This window comes from Narcine bancroftii, chromosome 2 (assembly GCF_036971445.1).
Source record: "Narcine bancroftii isolate sNarBan1 chromosome 2, sNarBan1.hap1, whole genome shotgun sequence".
Taxonomy (NCBI): domain Eukaryota; kingdom Metazoa; phylum Chordata; class Chondrichthyes; order Torpediniformes; family Narcinidae; genus Narcine; species Narcine bancroftii.
Window position 1 is genome coordinate 14858953 of NC_091470.1, and position 23563 is coordinate 14882515.

The 23563-nt window shown below is 44.2% G+C and overlaps 1 protein-coding gene across 3 annotated transcripts in view; it reads left to right on the forward strand.

The window, feature by feature from the left end:
- efcab11 (EF-hand calcium binding domain 11) overlaps positions 1 to 23563 on the forward strand; it is an 88496-nt gene that overhangs the window by 53523 nt on the left and 11410 nt on the right. Inside the window, exon 6 of one of the 3 annotated variants that reach the window (XR_011351041.1) lies at positions 1766 to 1877. The exons of the other annotated variants lie outside the window; for them this stretch is intronic. The gene's annotated coding sequence lies outside the window, so the exon portion shown is untranslated. The remainder of the gene's footprint in view (positions 1 to 1765; positions 1878 to 23563) is intronic. 3 annotated transcript variants of the gene reach the window in all.

Here is a 23563-nt window from a genome sequence, read left to right on the forward strand (position 1 = left end):
ATAATGTTTGAGATGGTGACAGGTAAAATAGATGGGGGAGAGCCAGTGGATGTGGTGTACCTGGACTTCCAAAAGGCCTTCGATAAGGTCCCGCATAAATGACTGGCTTCCAAAATCAAGGCTCATGGGATTGGGGGCAAGGTATTGATGTAGATTGAGAACTGGCTGGCAGGTAGAAGACAGAGAGTTGGGATAAATGGCTCGTTTTCTGAGTGGCAGGCGGTGACCAGTGGGGTACCACAGGGATCTGTACTGGGACCCCAGCTGTTCACAATTTACATTAATGATCTGGATGAGGGGATTGGATGGAATATCTCCAAATTCGCAGATGACACTAAGCTAGGAGGGGTTGTGTGCACGGAAGAGGGGGTCAGGAAGCTCCAGTGTGATTTGGATAAATTGAGGGACTGGGCAGATACATGGTAAATGCACTACAATGTGGATAAATATGAGGTTATCCACTTTGGTCATACAAACCGGAGGGCAGATTACTATTTGAATGGCAATAGATTAAGAGATGGGGAAGTGCAGAGAGACCTAGGGGTACTTGTACATCAGTCTCTGAAGGCGAGCATGCAAGTACAGCAGGCGGTTAAAAAGGCAAAAAGGCCTTCATATCAAGAGGGCTTGAGTCTAGGAACAAGGATACCTTACTGCAGCTGTACAGGGCCTTGGTGAGACCCCACCTGGAGTATTGTGTGCAGTTTTGGTCACCTTATCTAAGGAAGGATGTTCTTGCAATGGAGGGAGTGCAGAGGCGATTCACCAGGCTGATACCTGGAATGGCAGGAATGACTTAGGAGGAAAGATTGCGCAAATTGGGATTGTACTCCCTGGAGTTTAGAAGATTGAGAGGGGATCTCATAGAGACCTATAAAATTCTGGCAGGACTGGACAGAGTGGATGCAGATGGGATGTTTCCAAGGATGGGAAAATCCAGAACCCGGGGCCATGGTTTGAGGATAATAGGCAAACCATTTAGGACCGAGATGAGGAGGAATTTCTTTACTCAGAGAGTGGTGAATCTGTGGAATTCATTGCCACAGAGGGCAGTAGAGGCAGGATCATTAAATCTATTTAAGAGGGAATTAGATCTATTTCTTCAGTATAAGGGTATTAAAGGTTACGGAGAGAAGGCGGGGACGGGGTACTGAACTTTAAGATCAGCCATGATCTCGTTGAATGGCGGAGCAGGCTCAAAGGGTCGAATGACCTACTCCTGCTCCTATCTTCTATGTTTCTATGTTTTTAAAAAGTGTGGGGGCTGAGAGTACAGGGCAGTGGGATCTGTGGGGAGTGTCTGGAGAATGCGGGGCAGTGGGTCTGGAACACTCAAAAATGTTTCCTATATAAATTAATGGTAATCGCTTCTTCGCTTTACACCATTTTGGCTTACAAATGGTTTCATAGGAACGCTCTACTTTCGGATAGCGGGGGGATACCTGTATATCATATAAATTGCATTTTAACATATTACAACATGACAGTAAAAGGATCCTTTGGACCAGAAGGGAGAGAATAAAGGCACTCATATGCCAGAGTTGCACTAAAAAGGAACTTCTGAGCCCATCCATTTATCCACAGTGTTAAAATGAACATGAACTGCACTGCAATATTTCACACACATAGGATACGGATGCAGCCAGCAAATGAGCAAGATCATGGGGTGAACTTGTGCTGTCTCTTTCAGGAGTGAGTAAATTGAACATTTGCAGATCCGAACTGGGCTGGCAGGAAAAATGGATTTATGTTCTTTCTTTGACAGATTGAACAGATGATGGTGAACTGGCACAGTCTCAGGTTGATCTCCTGCAGAATGATCCTGATCACTCATGATTTCTGCATCGTTTGGTCTTCAGGTTTTCGCGCATCTGATCGTAAATTGTCTATTCAATTTCTTTTAATTAAATCCTGGGACATGTAATTCTTTTTGGAATGCGCTGATCAAAGCTTCCTATCTTGAGCTGTGATATTCTAGCTATATGGTGTGTAGAGAAGTATTGTAATTGGTTAAATGGATCCAGTTAACAAAAGCAGCCAGAACAAGATTCAGTTGATGCTTGTTAATCACACTGAGCAACTTTTCCCATGAAAGAGATGAGGTGTGCTAATGTTACTGGATGCATTATTCAGGAGTAATGAGATGGAGAAATAAATTTACGACTCCCTCTCTTACCTGTTAGCCTATGCCCCTGCCCCTTCCCCTTCCTCCCCTTCCCCATCTATTTATTCAGGCACCTGCCTGCTTTTTGCTTGTACCTTGATGAAGGGCTCAGGCCCGAAGCGTTGGGGACCTTTTATTTCTGGATGCTGTGAGACCTGCTGAGTTTCTCCAGCACAACGCACCATGACAGACGAAAGCTTGGACTATGTATAAATTTACCAGAATGTCATCATAAACATCGAGGGCCGAAAGGCCTGAACTGTGCTGAATTGTTCTATGTTCTATAAACCTATCTGGTCCATTAATGTCCTTGAGTGAAGGAAATCCAGATTCGTATTCTAGAACTCGTTATTCTAGAACCCATTATTCTAGAACTATTGCCATTGACTCTGGCAATCTTATGATAGGAAAAGTAAGCTACAATTTCAGAAGCAAGGAAAATACAATAACTGCTGACCCCGTGCAGGTGGTTTGGTGCAGTGCTGCATTGGTTCAGCAAGTTTGGGACCAGGAGATGGTCAGACAGCCCCTCAAACCGCACATGTGTAAAAGCAACTTGTTCTTGGAAGATCCATGACCATCTAGAGGACAAGGAAAGGTTCTGAGTGGGGGCTTGGTTGAATTTACTGATAGTTCTTTGGGAATCATAGTTTGTTTGTTGGCACTCCGACAAGCTTTGCAATGTTTATCCACACCATGGTGGTGGTCGAGGAGGAAATAAGAAAGTATCTGGGTAATTCCTTTGTGATAGCCTCAGTTGAGATCAATGCCTCAATCCGGATTCCAGAGTTCATAATCACTCCTTGGAGTTTTCCATTCCATAGACCTGTCCAACCTTTTCTTAAATAATACAATTGACTCCGCCGCCACTATTTCTCCCGGAAGATCATTCCACACGTCTACCACTCTCTATGTAAACAAGTTCCCCCTCATGTTACCTCTAAACCTCTGCCCCTTAATTCTTAACTCATGTCCTCTTGTTTCAATCTTTCCTCCTCTTAACGGAAATAGTCTATCCACATCCACTCTGTCTATCCCTTTCATAATCTTAAATACTTCTATCAAATCCCCTCTCAACCTTCTACGCTCCAAAGAATAAAGACCTAATCTGTCCAATCTCTCCCTGTACTCTAGATGCTTAAACCCAGGTAACATTCTGGTAAACCTTCTCTGCACTCTCTCCACTCTGTTTATATCCTTCCTATAATTAGGCGACCAGAACTGCACACAGAACTCCAAATTAGGCCGCACCAACGTCTTATACAATCTCAACATCACCTCCCAACTCCTATATTCCATGCAATGATTGATAAAGGCCAGCATACTAAAAGCCTTCTTCACCACCCTATTCACGTGAGTTTCTACCTTCAGGGAACGATGTACCGTCACTCCTAAATCTTTCTGCTCTTCTGTATTCCTCAATGCTCTCCCATTTACCACGTATGTCCTATTCTGATTCTTACCAAAATGAAGCACCTCACACTTATCAGCATTAAATTCCATCTGCCATTTTTCAACCCACTTTTCTAAGCAGCCCAAATCCCTCTGCAATCCTTGAAAACCTTCTTCATTATCCCCTCTTCATGGTTGCTGTAATAGTGTTGTGTGAAGCGCTATGTTAGCAGTACTGATGCAGTCTGACCATTTGGAAATGCATAGAAAGATTAGCTAAGTCCTGGTGTTGTCTCTCATGATAGGGAGATCCAAAGGATTAAGGCACATAGGAACTAGTGACTTGTTGGTTGGGATTCAAAATTGGGTTGGCTTCACAAGGCCAAATTATGGCGGAGGAGTGTTATTCTGACTGGAGGTCTGTGCCAGTGGTGCCCTGGTGGGATCAGTTCTGGGCACTGTTCTTCGTGACATGTAAATGATTTGGACAGAAATGTAGGTGGCCTATTAGTAAGTTTCCGATTTCACAAAAATTGGGAGAGCCGTGGTTAGAGAGGAAGGCTGTCAAATAACACAGCAGGACATGGACCAGATGGAAATATGGTTTAGTGTGATATCTACAGGGTCAATAAAGTTGCAGCTTCCCAGGTACATAAATTATCATTTGTATGCTTTGTGAGATACCAACCAAAGGACATGGGTTAAGGGTGAAAAGGAAAAGGTTTAGGGGGAGCATGAGGGATAAATTTCTTCACACAGAGTGGTGGGAGTGCTTGGTGGTGAGGTGGTGAATGTGGGCTCAAATTTAACATTTAAGAAAAATTCGGACAGGTACGTGGATGGGAGGGGAACGGAGTGATAAGGACTGGGTGCAGGTCAGTGGGACGAGGCAGAATAATAGTTTGGCACAGACTAGAAGGGCCGAAGGGTCTGTTTTCTGTGCTGTAATGTTCTGTGCTTCTAATCCCTAATACATCAGGAATAGACGAGAAATAGCACAGCCTCATCCAGAACGTCACACAGCCTTCCAAGTGTGACCCAGCCAGCGCTGGTGTCCTAATTATTATATCCTATCCCTTGACCTATGAAGGCATGCTTGTCGTATGCCTTCTTCACAATCCTATTTAACTGTGTGGCCACCTTCAAGGAACTGTGGGCTTCAATCCCAAGGTCCCTCTGCGCAGAATCAGAATCGATTGTCATGAACAAGTCATGAAATTCATTGTTTTCCCTGCACCGTGCAAACATTCATATCAACCACCTCGCAGCAGTAAATAAAATAATTAGCACCCTGCCATTTGCTGCACATTTCCGAGACTGATTGGACTTCCCAATAATACATCACCGCACACTTGCCAGGATTTAATTCCACCTGCCAGCGTTCTGCGCTTTTTTCCACCTGACCTGTATCCTGCTGCTTCTTTCTTCGCTATCTACACGCCACCAACTCATTGTGTCCACGTTGGCTACATCTCATTAAGGAATGCCCTAAAGCTACCCATCGGGAGAATGACTTACAACCAAAAATAGAGCATTCCTCTCTGGAACTGGACACATTTGTAAATGAGGATGAGATTTGTGACAACAACGTTAAGGCAAGAACATGAATAGCCAGCAACGAACTACTAAACCAAAAGCACAAAAGTCTGTCCTTGTAATGCATTTCATATCATGCGTCCGTGCATTCTTCCCTGCCAGATCTTTTGTTGTAAATTTCACCTTCATTGTTTAACAAATTATGCAAACTTGTCACACTAATTTCACCTCTACCAGGAGCAGATTCTAGTTGCAGTGTGACTTTGTTTTTGTAGCCAGTGCCCACCACAAATCTAGTCACAGGAGCACATTCACTGGAAATGCTTTCCCACGTGGAGATGGAAATGCATAATTCACAGCTCAGAAGGTGGCCATTCGGCCCATCTTGTCAATGCAAATGTTTCCACTCCAGCCACTGCTCCATCTGCACCTCCTGCTGCCTCGGAGCACATTAAAGGTCCCAGAGCAACACAAAAACTGCAGGTGTTGCAACCTTGAGCCAGCAGTGGGAAGTTGACTGCTAAGTTCCTCTGTTTGCAATGAAAGGACCCATTCCCACCCCAGTCATCCCACTCCTGACATCAGCATGAAAGCACAAACCTCCAGATTCCTTCCTGCTGTTATTAGTCTCTTGAATGGACCTCGCACCAAAAAGACATTGTCTTGTTTAACTGTACTTTTGTCTATGCCCTACATGATATCCTGGAATAACTTGTACTTCTTGACGTACTATAACACTACTTGTTTTATAATTTCACTACCTGCTGTCATTAAGCATGGGTTGATTTGCTAAGATAGCACGCAAAACAAAGCTTTTCACTATGTCTTGTTACAGTAAATAATTAATTTCCTCATTCTCACTTCTGGGTTTCCAGAAGGCGTTCAGTAAGTTGCCATATAAAAGATGTACAGAAGATAAGGATGCATAGAGTAGGGGGTGATGTATTAGCATGGATAGAGCATTGGTAAAATGATTGGAATTTCATTGGTGTTCACTTAACTAGTGACCTATCTTGGACACACAACATCTCCTCACTTGTTAGGAAGGCATAACAGCCACTGCACTTCCTGAGAAGACAGAAGCGGGCAAACCTAATGGCCACCATTATGTCAACCTTCTATAGGAGCTCTATTGAGAGCGCCCTGGCCAGCTGCATCACAGTGGGGAACGATTACTGCAGAGAAATGGATCGGAGGTCAATCCATAGGACCATAAGAGTGACAGGATCACTGAAGTGACCCCCCACCCCCCCTCCCATCAACGTGATCTACTGGGATCATTGTCTGAAGAGGGCGCACAAAATTACCCCGCACACAGCATCTTTCAGACGTTCCTGTCAAGGAAGAGATCCAGGACTATCTGAGCCAGCACCACCAGACTGAGGAACAGCTCCTTCTCACGGGCAGCGTGAATGCTGAACGACCAAAGGAGCTACTCACACTGACAACCCAAGATTCTGATTTTCCGCAATCTATTTATTTATTTATATAGATTGAAATACATGTCCTGCATATGTATTATTATCTGTATGTGTGTTGTGTCTGAGTGTTTGCACCAAGGACCGGAGAATACCGTTCCATCGGGTTGTACTTGTCGAGTCAGATGACAATACACTTGACTTGATTTAACCAATAGAAAACAAAGAGTTGGGGTATGGTTTTTCCAGTTGACAATCGGTGGTGAATGGGGTGCCACAGGGGTCGGTGCTGGGCCCACATCTGTTTACAATATACATTAACGATCTGGAAGAGGGGACAGAGTGTCGTGTATCTAAGTTTGCTGATGACGCTAAATTGAGTGGAATAGCAAATTGTGCAGAGAGATACAGACAGGTAAAGTGAGTGGGCAAGGGTCTGGCAGATGGAGGACAATATTGGCAAATGGGAGGTTATCCACTTTGGAAAGAAAAATGGAAGACCAGAACATTATTTAAATGGCAAGCGATTGCAGCATGGTGCTGTACAGAAGGACTTGGGAGCGCTTGTGCATTAAATGCAAAAGATTAGTTTGCAGATGCAGTAGACTATCAAGAAGGCAAATAGAATGTTGGCTTCCATTGCTCGAGGGGTGGAATTTTAAAGGCCAGGAAGTTATGCTGCAGCTGTACAAAATACTGGTGGGACCAAATCTGGAGTACTGTGTACAGTTCTGTTCTCCTTACTTGAGGAACTATGTATAAAAAGTTCCTTTGGAGGCAGTGCAAAGGAGGTTCACCAGGCTGATTCCAGAGAAGGGCCTGTGAGGAGAGATTGAGTCGTCTGGGACTGTACTTACTGGAATTTAGAAGAATGAGAAGGGATCTTCTAGAAATGCATAAAAATTATGAAATAGAGGTAGGTAAGTTGTTTCCATTGGTAGGGGAGACCAGGACGAGAAGACATAGCCTCAAAATTCAGGATTGTAGATTTAGGATGGATTTGAGAAGGGTGGTGAATCTGTGGAATTCACTGCCCATTGAAGCAATGGAAGCAGCCTCAGTAAATATATTTAAGACAAGGTTGGATAGACTTTTTCATAGTAGGGGATTGAAGGGATACAGGGAAAAGGCAGGTAGGTGGAGATGAGCCTATCATCAGATCAGCCATGATCTCATTGAATGGCGGAACAGGCTCGACAGGCCGATTCCTGCTCCTATTTCTTTATAATTCTATAGCACTGAACTATCCTCTGATCTGTGAGCGATTCTGTACTCTGAATGGAAGTTTAAGAAAAAACTTCCTGAACGGTTTACAATCAGTATATTTCTGGGCCCTAATTTTGGTTCAGTCGTATGTTCCCCACAAGTGAAATTCTATCTGCACCCACAGAGTAGGTGCAGAAAGGTTGTTTCCCATGGTGGGAGTGTCCAGGACAAGAGGGGGTGGGGGGTGAAACATAAAAGTAGATGCTGTCAATGTAGTAAAGCCACAAAACTGCTGGAGGAACTAGCACCCGCAGGAGGTAGAGAAATATAACCAACATTTCAGGCCTGAGCCGTACCTCGATGAAGGGCTCAAGCCCAAAACGTTGGTTATTTCTCTTTACCTCCTATGGGCATTGCAAGACCTGCTGAGTTCCTCCAGCATTTTTGTGTCTTTACTAGGACAAGAGGGCACAACTTCAGAATTCAAGGCCGTCCACATAGAATAGAGATGCGGAGGAATGACTTCAGCCAGAGGATAGTGAAACTGTGGAATTTGTTGCGGCCTCCACAATGTTTGGGACAAAGACACTTTTTTCCTTTATTTGACCCTGTGCTCCACTGTTTTAAATTTATAATCAAACAATTCACATGTAATTAAATAATTAAAGTGCACATTCCAGATTTTATGCAAGATTATTTGTAGACATTTTGGTTTGACCATGTAGAAATTACAGAACTTTTCATTTCAGGGAACCATAATGTTTGGGACTTTTGACTTCACAGGTGTTTGTGAGTACTCAGGTGTGTTTAATTGCTTCATTGGTGCAGGTATAAGAGAGCTGGGCTTGCAGCTTTTGATCATCTTTGGAGCCAGTAGTTGCTATTTTTCAACATGAGGACCAGAGTTGTGCCAAGGAAAGTCAAAGAAGTCATTATGAGGCTGAAACACAAGAATAAAACAGCAAGAGACATCGCCCGAACCTTAGGATTATCAAAATCAACTCTTTGGAACATTATTACGAAGAAGGAGCATACTGGTGAGCTCAGTAATCATAAAGGGACTGGTATTCCAAGGAAGATCCTCCACTACTGATGACAGAAGAATTCTCATCATAATGAAGAAAAACCTTGAAATGCCTGCCCAACAGATCAGAAATGCTCTTCAGGAGGCCGGTTGTGGATATGTCAATGACTACTGTCCTCAGATGCAGCGGACTATCAAGAGGACAAATGGAATGTTGGCCTTCATTGCTGGAGGAGTGGAATTTTAAAGGCAGGGAAGTTAAGCTGCACTGCATACAGTTCGGGTCTCCTTACATGAGGAACAATGTACTGGCTTTGGAGGTTCACCAGGCTGATTCCAGAGAAGGGGATAGTCTGTGAGGAGAAATTGAGTCGTCAGAGACTACACTGCAAGATGCATCCATGGCAAAGGTGATCTGCTTTGCATCTTGGGCAGTTCATTTATGTCTCTACACTTTGCTCTTGCCATCACTCTGATACAGGTTAACCTTGGTCTCATCTGTCGACAAGACCATTATCCAGAATTCTTTTAAATACTTTTTGGCAAACTGAAATCTGCCCATCCTGTTTCTGTGGCTAACTGGTGGTTTGCATCTTGCAGTGAGGCCTCTGTATTTCTGTTCATGAAGTCCTTTAGCCCTTGGCACAGTGTGTGTTCGTCAATTAGTTCTAAACCTGTTCCACTCTGTGCTTGATGGGAACTATCAAATAGTACAGTGTAAATTTCATTGCATTGAGAACAGCACTTGAAATCGGATGAAAGTACTACAGTATTGTTAAAACTACCATTAAGAGCCTCAATTTGTTCAGAGATCTCTAATATTACAAGCAATTTACTTATGAATTGGTTAGTACAACAAGGACCTCTTTAGTTGCTTTTGGAAATGCATTCAATGAATTAAATAAAAGTAGAATAGTAGATCAAAGGAATAGGAGAATAGCCTGTTATTGTAGCAATCAAGCCTCTTCCTTGTCAACAGTTTAATAGGTAGGGCGCAAGTGTAGAAGGCACTTGAATTTGCGCGGTCACATCCCCTGACTCCTGCTGCTCTGCGGAAAGAAGGAAAGCTTGGCATTCCCATGACATTTAAAAAAAACCACAAGCGATGCATTTTTTTTGGAAGCAGTTATGATAATAAATGGGCAGGGGTCCATTTGTGCACCGTCTCAGACCAAAATGCAACAATGACCATTGATTGATGGATGAACATTGTCCAGGACACTGGGCTCCACTGTTCTTCAACATCTTGGCACAGGATCTTGCATGTCCACCTGTGAGAGCACGTAGAACTTGTTTCGACAGCTCAGTTCAACTGTTCAGGGGCTTCAAAGATCAGATTTATTGTCACAGTCCATTACATGACATCACATTCACCTCCTGAGATTCTTTTCTCTGATGGGCTCAATAGCTGTAAACAAACTGTGTAAATGTGGATGTAAATATAAAAATTATAATGAAATCCAAAAATACAGGGGCCAGAAATCTGGACTACCCGGGAATCTGGACTTTTCAAAATCTCTCAAGCTCTTTAAACTTAGCGGGGTTTTGAGGGTGTGCGACCGAGCGTGTGTAAGCGCCACAGATACACAGCAGCAACAAGCAACCAACCACGCTTGGTGACTTTATTTTTCATTAAAACTGCACGTTTTGATAAATGAAGCAGCTGTATTTGCTATCAAAATGTACCTGTCCAACTCTTCTTTACTCCTCGTTAAATTTGAATTTTAAAAGTACTGCCTGATCATCAGGAAAATCTAGATCGACTCAATCCCCAAGCAGTCTGGATTTTTGGACTGTGTACAGTAATAAATAATGAGCATTAGAGTCCTTAAATGAGTTTGAGTCTGATCATTGAGGATAGTAACTATTCGTGAACCTGGTGGGGCAAAGCCTGTGACACCTATACCTCTTTCCCGATGGCAGTGAGGATCCTTCATGATTGCTGTTGGTCTCCGATGGGAGCGTTCCCTGTAGATGTTCTCAGTGGTGGGGAGAGTTTTGCCTATCATGTACTGGGCTGTGACCACTCCTTTTGCAGGGCTTTCCACTCAGAGGTATCGTTGCCTCCATACCAAGCTGTGATGCAGCCGGTCAGCACACTTTCCACCACACATCAGTCAAAGTTTGCCAGGGCTTCCCACGACACACCAAACCTCTGCGTTCTCCAGTTCTCAGTGCAAAATATGCAGATAGACAACCAGACAGAAAACAACCAGACAGAAAACAATTCATATATGTAATTCATATATGTAATCAATAAATAAATATTAATTAATGAATATGAGCGCCTTGGATGGTTAGACATTCAGCATTCTCACTGCCCGTGGGAAGAAGCTGTTTCTCAGCTTGGTGGTGCTGGCTCTGATCCTCCTGTATCTCTTTCCCGATGGGAACAGCTGAAAAATGCTGTGTGTAGGGTGGAAGGGTTCCTCAATGATTTTGCACGCCCTCTTCAGACAATGATCCCAGTAGATCACATCGATAGGAGGGGAGGGAGACTCCAGTGATCCTCTCTGCCACTCTTATGTTCCTGATTCATTTCTCTGCAGCAACCGTACCACACTGTGATGCAGCTGGCCTGGACACTCTCGATAGAGCTCTTATAGAAGATTGACGTAATGGTGGCTGGTAGCCTTGCCCGCTCAGTCTTCTCAGGAAATGCAGCCACTGTTGCTCCTTCCTGACAAGTGAGGAGATGTGCATCCATGATAGGTTACTCCAAGGAACTTGATGCTCTCCTCTCTCTCTCCACTAGAGAATTGTTGATGTAGTGGAGGGTAGTCGTTCCTGGTCCTCCTGAAGTCCACGATCATCTCCTTTGTCTCGTCCACAGGTTGTTATTCTCGCACCAGATCACGAGATTTTCCACCTCTTTTCTGCAGGGCGACTCATCATTGTTGCTCATGAGGGCAACTATTGTATCCCCTGCAAACTTGATGGCACTGTTGGAGGTGGACCTGGCGAAGCAATCAGATAAACTTTTATAGGTTGGGATAACATAATGGGCCAAAAGACCTGTGCTGTACTCTTCAATGTTCTTTGACAAAAAGTGGACTTATAATTTAACATTTAATTAATATGTAGACACATCATGGAATTGCCAATGTTAGAAGTTACAGACCAAGTTTTGGTAAGTGAGATTAGTGTGCATGGGCACTTGATGGTCAGAATGGAGAAGCGCAGTACATTCCAGGCCATTCGGCCCACAGGTCTGTACCAAACATGGTGCCCAAATCAAATGAAAACTCTGCCGCCTCCACTCCATAGATATCCTACTATCCCCTGCATTTTCACGTGTCTATCCCAATGATGGGCTGAAGGGCCTTTTCTATGCTGTATGGTCCTATGTCTATTTTAAGAAGGGTGCCTATTAATACTGCTGGGATCACAGATCATGGCAGTGTTTGCCAATCTTTGGATTTCCCCTTTGCCAAAAGTTCTCAGACACCATTCCGAGAGGGTATCCTGCTCATCTGCACCATGTCTGTGAATAGCTCCAGCCTCTCAGGAACTACTTTTCATCTGCAACAACTGATGGGCAGAAATGCTGGGTGCGGTTTGGTCACCCACCTGTAGAAAAGATATTAAGCTGAGAAGGTTGTAGAAATGATTCACAAGAATGTTAACGGGACTGGGGAACTTGAATTGTAACAGGAGGCTAACTGGGCTGAGACTTTTTTTTCCTGGAAGGGGGGATATCTTACAAAGGTTTCTAAAGCCATGAATCTGGTAAATAGAGCAAAACTCTGGTATGTGGAATTCAAGCAAACAGAAAAAAAATCGAGTCGTAAATTTTAAACATTAAAATAAATAAGAATAAACTAATAGGTAAAAAATATGTAGTTTAAAAGTTATAAAAGCAAATGTTCTTTAAATTAACACATAAACCTTTGGTGAAGATGGGAGCAATTATTCAGTGAGCGGAGGGCCTTGCTCATAGCAGCTGTTTGAATAAAGTTGTGTGAAACAGCAATGGAATCACCCAGGATGAAGAGCTAATTGATGCCACTCGCCATTGGGGTGTCTCCTTAACCCTGCTTTGTAAGAGTCACCCTGTCAGAGGCTTTATCTGTAAACTTGGGATAGGGGGGTCAATTACCTATAATGTTATTGTTTGACTTTTGGGCGGCTCCATGGAGGGGGAGGAACCTGCAGATGCAATGATAGTTAAATGTTTTCAAAGAATGTGACTGAAAATAAAGTAAAATACTTTAAGGTTAATATATTCATGCAAGAGAAGTGTGTTCAGTGTAAGTACAGTTTTAGTATTTTTGTCTTTTTTCTTTTAAACTGTTTATTTTTAATGTAGATGTATTAGTAGGTATTGTAAGAGTAAGTCTCAAACAACTGGAAAATACATTTATCCGAGATCTACCAAATTCGCATAGGTGCCAGATTACCAGAAGTGTTTCTGTAGTCTTTATCCCAGAACTGGGGAAGCTAAATCTAGCAAAGGTATACATTGGGTCAGAAGCTGGATTGTCTGGGAATTTAGGAGTTTAGGAGGCTGGAGAAGCAACTTTCCCAGGATAGGTGGTTAGATTTAAGGTGAGAGGGGAATGATTTAAACAGGAAATAAGGGGCAGGTTTTATCACACAGAGGGTGGTGGAACGAGCTGCCAGAGGAAGGTGTAGAGGTGCGAATAATTGTAATGTTTAAAAGTCATTTAGATAAGTTCATGGATAGGAAAGGCATCGATGATTATGAGCCAAACTCAGGCAAATAAGCTTGGGTTAACGACGTGGTCAGCATGTAAAAACACAGAAATGCTGGACAACTCAGCAGGTCTTGCAGCGCCCATAGTCGGTTACATATCTACTTCATGTCGATGCTGCGAGACCTGCTGAGTTCCTCCAGCATTTGAGTTTTTACTCCAATAACAGTGTCTGCAGGCACGTTGGGCCTGTTTCCATGCTGTAAAATTCCATGATTCCAAATTCACTGGACAGAAATGCATTCACTCCTTTGGGAGGGCCAGGCAGAAAATCTCATCTCTCTTACCTAACCTTCCTTTTTTTTTTACCTTATCTTTCTCCTGCCCTGTTGCACACCCCTTCAGCCAGCATTGTTTGAATTCTGAGGTTTCCTGCTTCTGGCTCATTCTTCTTATGCCTTGAAGAAAGCCTCAGGCCCGGAATGTTGGCAATATATCTTTGTCTCCTATGGACACTGAAAAGACTGGCTGAGTCCCTCCAGCATTTTGGTGTGTTTTTACTGCAATCACAGTGTCTGCAGACTTTCATGTTGCACACCCCTTGTGTGGTCCTTTTCCCTCACCACCTCCTCCCATCCTTTGTTATTTCTCGACCTGCACCGGCCCCTTTTCCCCCGACTCTGCAGAGTTTAAATGTTTAAAGCCTTTCTTCACAATTGCTGTATTCTGAACACTTCTGTTTTTAATTTGGATTTCCACTTTTCTTGTTGTTTATTGGAACCCCTGCCCTGCCCTCCTTTTTCTCACCTTGTGCCCTTTGTTTGGCATCTGTTCCTTTCTCAGATATTCAATTGCTTTGAGTTAACTCTTGCATTTTCCCCCGTGGTTCATAATTAGTCCCGGAGAGATGAGAAAATTACCGTCGCTCCAGATGGATTTGAGCAGTAGAGGTACTTGCCTTTTACTCAGCCACCTGGTTTCGTCCCCTTTGATTTTACAATGAGCAACAAGCATGGAAAATATTCTAATGAGCCTGTTACCAGTTCATCCAAAACATCAAGGCTGATACAGTATGAAGAGCAACAGGCTTCCCACAGGAAATGGTTGTCCTTGCAGAAGCAACAAATCCCGTGTTCCATCCTTTCCACCAGCAACTTCTGATGGGAAACCTTTTCAATCTGAATTTCATTCACTCACAATGCTTCTTCAATTTCCGTGAACCCCCCCCCCCTCCCCAGTCTCCCTCTTTCCCCACCCCTCTGTTCCCCTTCTCCCTTGCTCCCCACACCTTTATCTTTCTATCAGCGAGTTACCCTTCTTGATCATGACACAGAAATTCTGGAGGAACTCAGCCTCTTGTACCCCGGAGTGTAGAAGAATGAGGGGAGATTTGAAAGAAGTATTTAAAATCATGGGGGGGGGGGGGGGGGGTTCTAGTCAGAATAAATATAGATGGGGTTTTTCCACTGAGGGTAGGTGAGATACAAACCAGAGGGCATGGGTTAAGAGTGAAGGGGGAAAAGTTTGTGAAGAACTTCTTCACATAAGAGAGTATGGAACGAGCTGCTAGCTGAAATGGTGAATGTGGGCTCAATTTTAACTTTTGAGAAGAATTTGGGCAGGTCCATGGATGGGAAGAGTATGGCTAGCTATGGACTGAGTGTCGTTCAGCGGGACTCAGTAGAAAAGTAGTCCAGCACAGACTAGAAGGGTTTCTGAGCTGTATAGTTCTATGGTTTCGCAACGTGCAGAGGAGGTAAAGATATTTTGCTGATGTTTTCTCATTCCTCAAGGTATGAGTGAAAGAAATCAGGCACCTGAATTAAAAGGGAATGTTCCTCAGCTTCACTTAGCCCTCTCCTCTCTCCCCATCACCTCAGCCTCTTTCCCTTCTACCCTCCCTCCTGTATCCACTGATGACCTCTTACCTGCTAGCTTGTACTCCTTCCTCCCACCTCCCAACCTTTTTATTCAGACATCTGTTGTTTTTCCTGATTACTGACGAAGAGCTCAGACACGAAACGTTGGTCACACTGCACTTCCCATGGATGCTGCATTACCTGCTGAGTTTCTCCGGCACATTTATGTATTGCATTTGACTCGTCAGTGGGTTCTGACCCGAAATGCTGACTGACCATTTCCACCATGGATGCTGTCACTGTGCTCCCCCTTTGCATCTCCTCCCCATCTAACTGGGTCTTCTCACACTCCCCCACTTTGTTTCAAGCCCCTCCCAGCCCCCTGGTACCCACTGTTCCCATCATGCTGCCACCCCTTCCTTTAGCAACTGCTTCCACCTTCACCCACCCCTCCCGCCACCTGGCTCCATCTGCCATTGTCTGCTTCCACCAATCGCGCTCCTGTCTCCTAAATCCACCTCCATTCTTCCTGCTCCTTCACCTGGCTCCATCTGTCCATCATTCAAAGTTCAGATTCATTGTCAGACATCACATACAACCCTGAGATTCTCTTCCCTTGAAGGCAAGTCAGAATTTCTACATATCAATAGTGCAAAAATCTGGAGTCAAGAAAAGAATTTAATGCTGATAAGTGTGAGGTGCTTCATTTTGGTAAGAAGAATCAGAATAGGACATATGTGGTAAATGGGAGAGCATTCAGGAATACAGAAGAGCAGAAAGATTTAGGAGTGACGGTACATCGTTCCCTGAAGGTAGAAACTCACGTGAATAGGGTGGTGAAGAAGGCTTTTAGAATGCTGGCCTTTATCAATCATTGCATGGAATATAGGAGTTGGGAGGTGATGTTGAGATTGTATAAGACGTTGGTGCGGCCTCATTTGGAGTTCTGTGTGCAGTTCTGGTCGCCTAATTATAGGAAGGTTATAAACAGAGTGGAGAGAGTGCAGAGAAGGTTTACCAGAATGTTACCTGGGTTTAAGCATCTAGAGTATAGGGAGAGATTGGACAGATTAGGTCTTTATTCTTTGGAGCGTAGAAGGTTGAGAGGGGATTTGATAGAAGTATTTAAGATTATGAAAGGGATAGACAGAATGGATGTGGATAGACTATTTCTGTTAAGAGGAGGAAAGTTTAAAACAAGAGGACATGAGTTAAGAATTAAGGGGCAGAGGTTTAGAGGTAACATGAGGGGGAACTTCTTTACTCAGAGAGTGGTAGCCGTGTGGAATGATCTTCCGGGAGAAATAGTGGCGGCGGAGTCAATTGTATTATTTAAGAAAAGGTTGGACAGGTCTATGGATGAGAAGAAGATGGAGGGTTATGGGCATTGTGCAGGGAGGTGGGATTAGAAAGGGGTGTTTGGTTCGGTGCGGACTAGAAGGGCCTAATGGCCTGTTTCCGTGCTGTAATTGTTATGTTATGTTATGTTAATTACAAAAGGAGTCTGATGGTGGAGGGTTAGCAACTGTTGTAATCGGCATTGGGAGGGATATAAATTCTGGTGAAAATCATTGATGAGAATTCTTGGGGTCTGCATTTAATCAAGATTTGCTGGAGGGCAGTGGAGCCTCCTTAGCTCTGACCCTTCCCTCTCTTCCATTTGAACTCTCCCTTTCCTTTCTCAGTCTTGAAGCAGGGGTGTCAGCCTGAAACGTCGACTGCCCATTTCCCTCCATGGATGGTGCCTGACCTGCTGAGTTTCTCCAGCAGATTCCTACGTTCCTGCGTCTGCCAGCTCTTTGTGTCCCCAGCTGTCCTCTGATATCTCACTTCTGAGACTCCCTGTCAAATTTTATTTGGCAATTCTTGGCACAACATTTAACTGTTTGGGCAATGCAATAAAAGCACCAATTGCCAAGGAGTTGGACAGATCATTCATTGCTGTTTCATTCAGAAACAGGGTTCCTCTGTTTTACCGCAGCTGAGGTTTGCATGTTCAATTGAGATAGGAATAACACAGACTTGTGCCTCGCTCAGCAGTGTTGCTATGGTGATCATAAAGATAATTTAGTCTTAAATTATCAAGGCTCATTCCAAATTGTGTGAGCATTAACCTTTCACCAGAGCCTGGTGTACCCAAACAAAGCAAGGTCGAGCTAACTGTATTGCAGTTTGCCTCATCATGTTTAAGACTTAAAATGTGTTATGATATAGGAAATTAATAGTTTAATCTTGCTGTAAAATTAAAGCAGCATTTGAAAAGAAACTGCCAGCTAAAGTCATCTGATACACCCGTGCATTAGGAGTCAGATGCATTATTCTTACATTAGGTGTAACAGTTAAATAGTTTCTGGATGAATATTTATCTTCAAAGGTCAATACCTCCTCTGCTGAGAATTTTAATTTCAGTCTGGTGTCTGTGGATACTTTTTTGGCCACGAATTGCGTTTTTAGTCTGCAGCTCCGGCCTAAGGGCTGCCAGTTCTTCTCCGATACGTATCCTTATCTCCCTTTTTAGTGGTCCCCACAATGCCTTTACAAGGTTCAGTCAACACTGCCAGTTTGAACCGCACGAAGTCAGTTACGTGCTCTTCCCGGTCTGACAGTGAACTGCTCGGGAAACGGGATCAGGCAAGGCCAAGGTTTCAGTGTGCGGGGTAGGCCTCCGGGGCTGCGCGTGCGGCTTCAAGGTTGACTTTCTTGTTAGGCATTTCAACACTTCAAAATCTGCTCCCATTACTGCAACGCATCACTCTATCGGAATCATAATTTATTGTCGTGAACAAGCCATGAAATTCGGTGTTTTGCATCGTGCAAAACTTCATATTATGACCATCTTACAACATTATTATAAAAAGTAAAATAAAAAAATAACAATAATGGGGCATGAAAAGTAAGGCCTCGTCTTTGGTTCATTCAGGAATCAGATGGCAGTGGGGAAGAAGCTGTCCTTGTGCTTGTCTTGAGGCTCTGTACCTTGTCTCCAATGGTAGCAGAGTGAAGAGGGCATGGCCTGGATGGTCTTTGAGGCTAGAGGGTGCTTTTTTAAGGCACCATCTCATGTAGATGTCCTTGATGGAGAGGAGTCTGGTGCCTGTGATGTCACAGGCTGAGTTAACAACCCTCTGGAGTTTATTCTGGACCTGAGACTTGGTGCTTCCATACCAGGTAGTGATACAACCAGCCAGAATGCCCTCCACGGTCCACCTGAATAAGTTTACGAGAGTCACCAGCGACGTACTGAACCGCCTCAGACACCTCACAAAATATAACCGCTGGCGAGCCTTCTTTATGATTGCATCATCATGGAGGCTCCAGGACAGATCCTCGGAGATGTTGACACTCAGGAATTTGAAGTTCTTGACCTTCTCCACTACTGAGCCCTTGATGAGGACTGGGTCATGTTCCCCTGACTTCCTTCTGAAGTTCACAATCATCTGCTTGGTTTTGCTAACATTGAGCGAGAGGTTGTTGACATTACACCATTCAACAAGGTGATCTATCTCCCTCCTGGACGCTTCTTCAGTGCCGTTTGTGATTCTGCCGACAACTGTGGTGTCATTGGCAAACTTGTACATAACATTGGAATTGTGCCTGGTCACACAGTCATGGGTGTATAATAAGTAGAGCAGTGGGATAAGCAAGCATCCTTGGGATGCACCTATGTTGATGAGCGAGAGAGACTTTTTTCCAATTCGCACAAACTGGTCTTCCAATGAGAAAGTCAAGGACCCAGTTGCAGAGGCCTAGAGTTTGTAGCTTCTTGACCAGCACTGAGGGAGTAATGGGATGGAAGGCTGAGCTGTAGTAGATGAAGAGCAGTTGTATGTATGATTTGCTGTTTTTGAGGTGGTCCAGAGCTGAGTGGAGAGCCAGCAATATTGTATCTGCTGTGGAGCAATTGTGAAGATAGGTGAATTGCAGCGGGTCCAGGTCTTTACTCAGGTACGTGTTAATTCTGGCCATGACCAGCTTCTTGAAGCATTTCATCACCATAGAAGAAAGTACTACAGGGCGGTAGTCGTTGAGGGACCTCACACTACTTTTCTTTGGGGATGATTGATGCCCTTTTGAAGCTGGTGGGAACCTCTGATTGCCATGGTGATAGGTTGAAAATGTCTGTGAACACTCCGGCTAGTTGGTTGGCGCAACAAATGATCGAACACTTTCTGGATTGATGTTAATTGTTATTTAATAATACAATTTGCAGGAGCTCTGTAGACTGTGACTTACTCCATTAATTTCTCTCTCCACTGAAGGGATGGACACGGTTGGTGTAGCAGTTAGTGCAACGCTGTTACAGCGCCAGCGATTGGGACCAGGGTTTGAATCCCATGCTGTCTGTTAAGAGTTTGTACGTTCTCCCCATGACTTCATGGGTTTTACCGGGAGTATCACTTTCCTCCTATCCTTCAAAATGTATGGGGATTATTGGTCAGTTGGGTGTAATTGGGCGGCATGGGCTCATGCGCCAGAAGGGCCTGTTACCATGCTGTATGTCAAAATGTCAAATATAAACTTTAACTCACTCTGATCAACCCTGCCCCCCACCCACTCACCCCTGCCCTCTGGCCTGTCTACCTCTTTTCCTTTTCCCTGGAGTGTGAAGACCAGTGATTTTATCTGGGTGGGGGAAGGTGCTCTGTTTCCCTTGGAGAAACGCAAACACAGCAGATTTTGCAAGCCTTGAGCTGTCGGAGAGACTCAGCAGGTCAGACAGCATCTATGGGTAGAAATGGTCAGTCAGTGGCTCAGGTTGGGTTCCTTTATTGAGGGTAATGTAAAAAGGGGGTAATACTGGATCCATAAAAGGAGTTAGAACCCTATTCCCTGGAATGTAGGGGAGATTTGGTCGAGGTATCCAAAATTATGAGAGATTATCGATAGAGTCAATGCAAGGAAGCTTTTTCCACTGAGGTTAAGAAAGATTAAAAACTAGAGGACATGGGTTAAGGGCAAAAGGGGAAACATTTAAAGGGGACGTTAGGGGAAACTTCATGTTCAGAGTGGTGAGGGTGTGGATCGAGCTGCCAGCTGAAGTGAGTGTGGGGTCAATTTTGACATTTATGAAAAACAGGTACATTGATAGGAGGGGTATGGAAGGCAATAGACTGGATGCAGGTCAATGGGACTAGGCAGTATAACAGTTTGATACAAACGAGATGGGCCTGTTTCTGTGCTGTAGTATTCTATGGTTCTAATACAATCAGTATTACGGTGTTTGTGTACATTGTTCAAGGAATATGACAATTAAGCCATTGTTGTTTCTTTGTATTGATTGTGACATCAAATTGGGACCTTCATTATACTGTTAAGCCAATGCATACTCTCATAATTTCACTCGTATCTGGTTTAAACAATATATCATGAAGTGTTTGAGAGGATGTCACACACAGCCCTTCCCCTCCATGTAAAGTGGCAGCAGGATCCCAGGCATTAGTCCTTTCTCGTAAAGCCTTTAGCAGTGGTTGCACCGGGCTCCATTGCATCCCTCAGCTCATTGTCCTGCAGCCTTGGATGAGCCAAGTGGACGTCCCCCTGCACTGGAAGACCAAGAGGTTTCGGGCAGATCAAAGTGCGTCCTTCACGAATTCGATGACCTTCCCACAAGAGTTGCCATTTGCTTCTCGTTTGCATCCCTGGGGACAGCCTGAGGATCAGTGAGTCCCGTAACGCGGCTACTCGGGAGAAGGACCATTGCATCCTTTCCAAACCCTCCTGGCGAACAGACAAAGAGGTGGATCTTCCTATCATCCTCAGGGCAGCCATCTTGGGGTCAGTGTGCACTCAGAGAAAAACTCTGACCATGCTCGGAAGGCCCCTTTCGAGGCCAGACAAATGAGAAATCTTGGTCAAATAAACAATGCGCTGAAGGAACTCAGTGAGTCATTTTAGGTTGGAACCCTTCATTGAGACAAAGCTCCTGCTGTTTGTGGGTGAGCACCGACAATGATGTATTCTATCAAACGGCTGTTTGAAGAACAGTCTCACAAGATCCAACCTGACCTTCTCCTGCATGAGTTAGACAAGAAAGTCTGCAGAAGCAGGAGACTGTGATGGACTAGTTCCCTGCAGAAACCTTTCTGTGAAAGGGTACAATTTTACTTCTGAGGCTCTTTACAGTATTCGCCATGATGGCTTAACTTCTATCAACATAGCAACATCTCCCAAAGATTTTTGTAAGGACATACATCAGATAGTATTTGAAACCCAGGTGTGCATTTCCTTCATTACATTTCAAAAGGACTGGATTGGCTGTAAAGCACTTTAGGACATCCGGAAGGTGTGAAACAAGCTGTATAGATGCAAATCCTTTTTTCGTTAAATATAATCAGCTGTTTAATTCTATCATGATTGATTTACAATCTATTACCTGCCAAATTGCTGATTCTAAATTCTCAAGTGTAACTGGCAATGAATAATGATGACTGAGATGGAAAATGACCATAGAAGTAACACACAAAAGTCTGCAGACACCGTGATCAAAGTGAAAAAAACACAAGGCAGGAGAAACTCAGCTGGTCAAACAATGTACTTTATGTAGCAAAGATAAAGATACAGAACCAGCGTTTCGGGCTTGAGCCCTTCTTCAAGGTATGAGCAAAATGACGACAGGCGCCCAAATGAAATTGCAGGGGGAAGGGCACGGTCCCAAAGGCAGGAGGTAACAGGTGGATAAGGGAACGAGGGCACACCAACAAACGGTGGGGGGGAGAGGGCTCTGTGAATTAATAGGAAAGGGAGTGGGGAACCTCCAGTTTACTACTGCAGAACCTGCTTCTAAGAGGGGGACAGTGGTGTTATATGCAGTTTTAGTACACAGACGTGCTGGAGGAACTCAGCTGGCCTTTCCAGCATATATAGGTGACACGTATATTGCCGACATTTCGGGCCTGAGCCCTTCTTCAAGGAATAAGCCAGAAGCAGGAAGTCTCAGAATTCAAATAATGGGGGAGAAATCCAGACCAGCAAAAGGTGTTAATTGGATGTGATAAGGGTCGAGGTAGAATTGATCATGTCTGTGCGAGCAGGGAATGGAGAAGCAGGGAGTGGGGGTGGGTATTTAATGAAAGCCAGAGAAGTTGATATTAATGCCATCCGGTTGGAGGGTGCCCAGTCAGAAGATGAAGTGTTGTTCCTCCAATTTACGGGTGGATCTCCCAGTGGCCACCAATTCCATTCTTCATCCCATTACCTTGCTGACATGACTGTCCATGGTCTCGTGTACTGCCAGACCAAGACCACCAGTAAATTGGAAGAACAATATCTCACCTTCCATCTGGGCCCCCTCCAACTGGATGGCATTAATATCAACTTCTCTGGGTTTCCGCCTTCCCCATCATCTCTCCATTCCCTGTTTCTTTTCACACAGACATGATAAATTCTACTTGAGTTATATTAGGAATTTAGATGGATTCAAAAACATGATCTCTGAATGACAAGCACTCAGAAGGATGGCCCACACTAAAAGAGACAGCTTTGGAATATAGATTAACAGCTCCAGACAATTTCAGATGAATCTCAATGTGGCTATCTATGAGATTTGCTGAGAAGTAGGTTACATATTTTGGGGAGGCATGGTTAGTGTAAGTGACCCGGGTTCGAATACATGTAAGGAGTTTGGATGGTTTTACTTCTGCCTTCAAAGGACATTGTTTGAACTGAGTTTCTCCAGCACCGGGTTTTACTTCAGACATGACACATCTGCTGACTTTTGTCCTCACTGAGCCATCCCTCCTCCCACAGTTTGTTGACGTGCCCTCCCTCCCTTTCCTATATATTATCTTCTGCCTTTGGGACCGTGCTCCTCCCCTTGCCCCTCCACTCCCCCCCCCCCACCATTTTGTTTGGCCAACATTTTTTTTCATGTCTTGATGAAAGGCTGAAGCCCAACATATATGTAAAGTACACCGTTTGACTAGCAGAGTTTCTTCAGCATTGTGTCTTTACTTCATCTGCAGTGTCTGCAGACTTTCATGTTTTGCTTCTGTACATTCTCCCCATGGCTTACTCTGGGTGCTCCGGTTTCCATAAGGCAGAGGAGCAGAAGAAGGCTATTCAGCCCATTGAGTCTGCCCTGCCATTTAATCGTGAGCTGATCCATTTTCCCACTCAGCCCCACTACCCGGCCTTCTCCCCCTAACCTGGCTGATCAAGAACCCATCAATCTCTGTCTTAAATATTCCCAATGACCCGGCCTCCACAACCATCTGCGGCAACTAATTCCACAGATTCACCACCCTCTGGCTGAAGAATTTTCTCTTGTTCTCAGTGGACGCCCTTCAACTCTGAGGTTGTGCCCTCTTGAC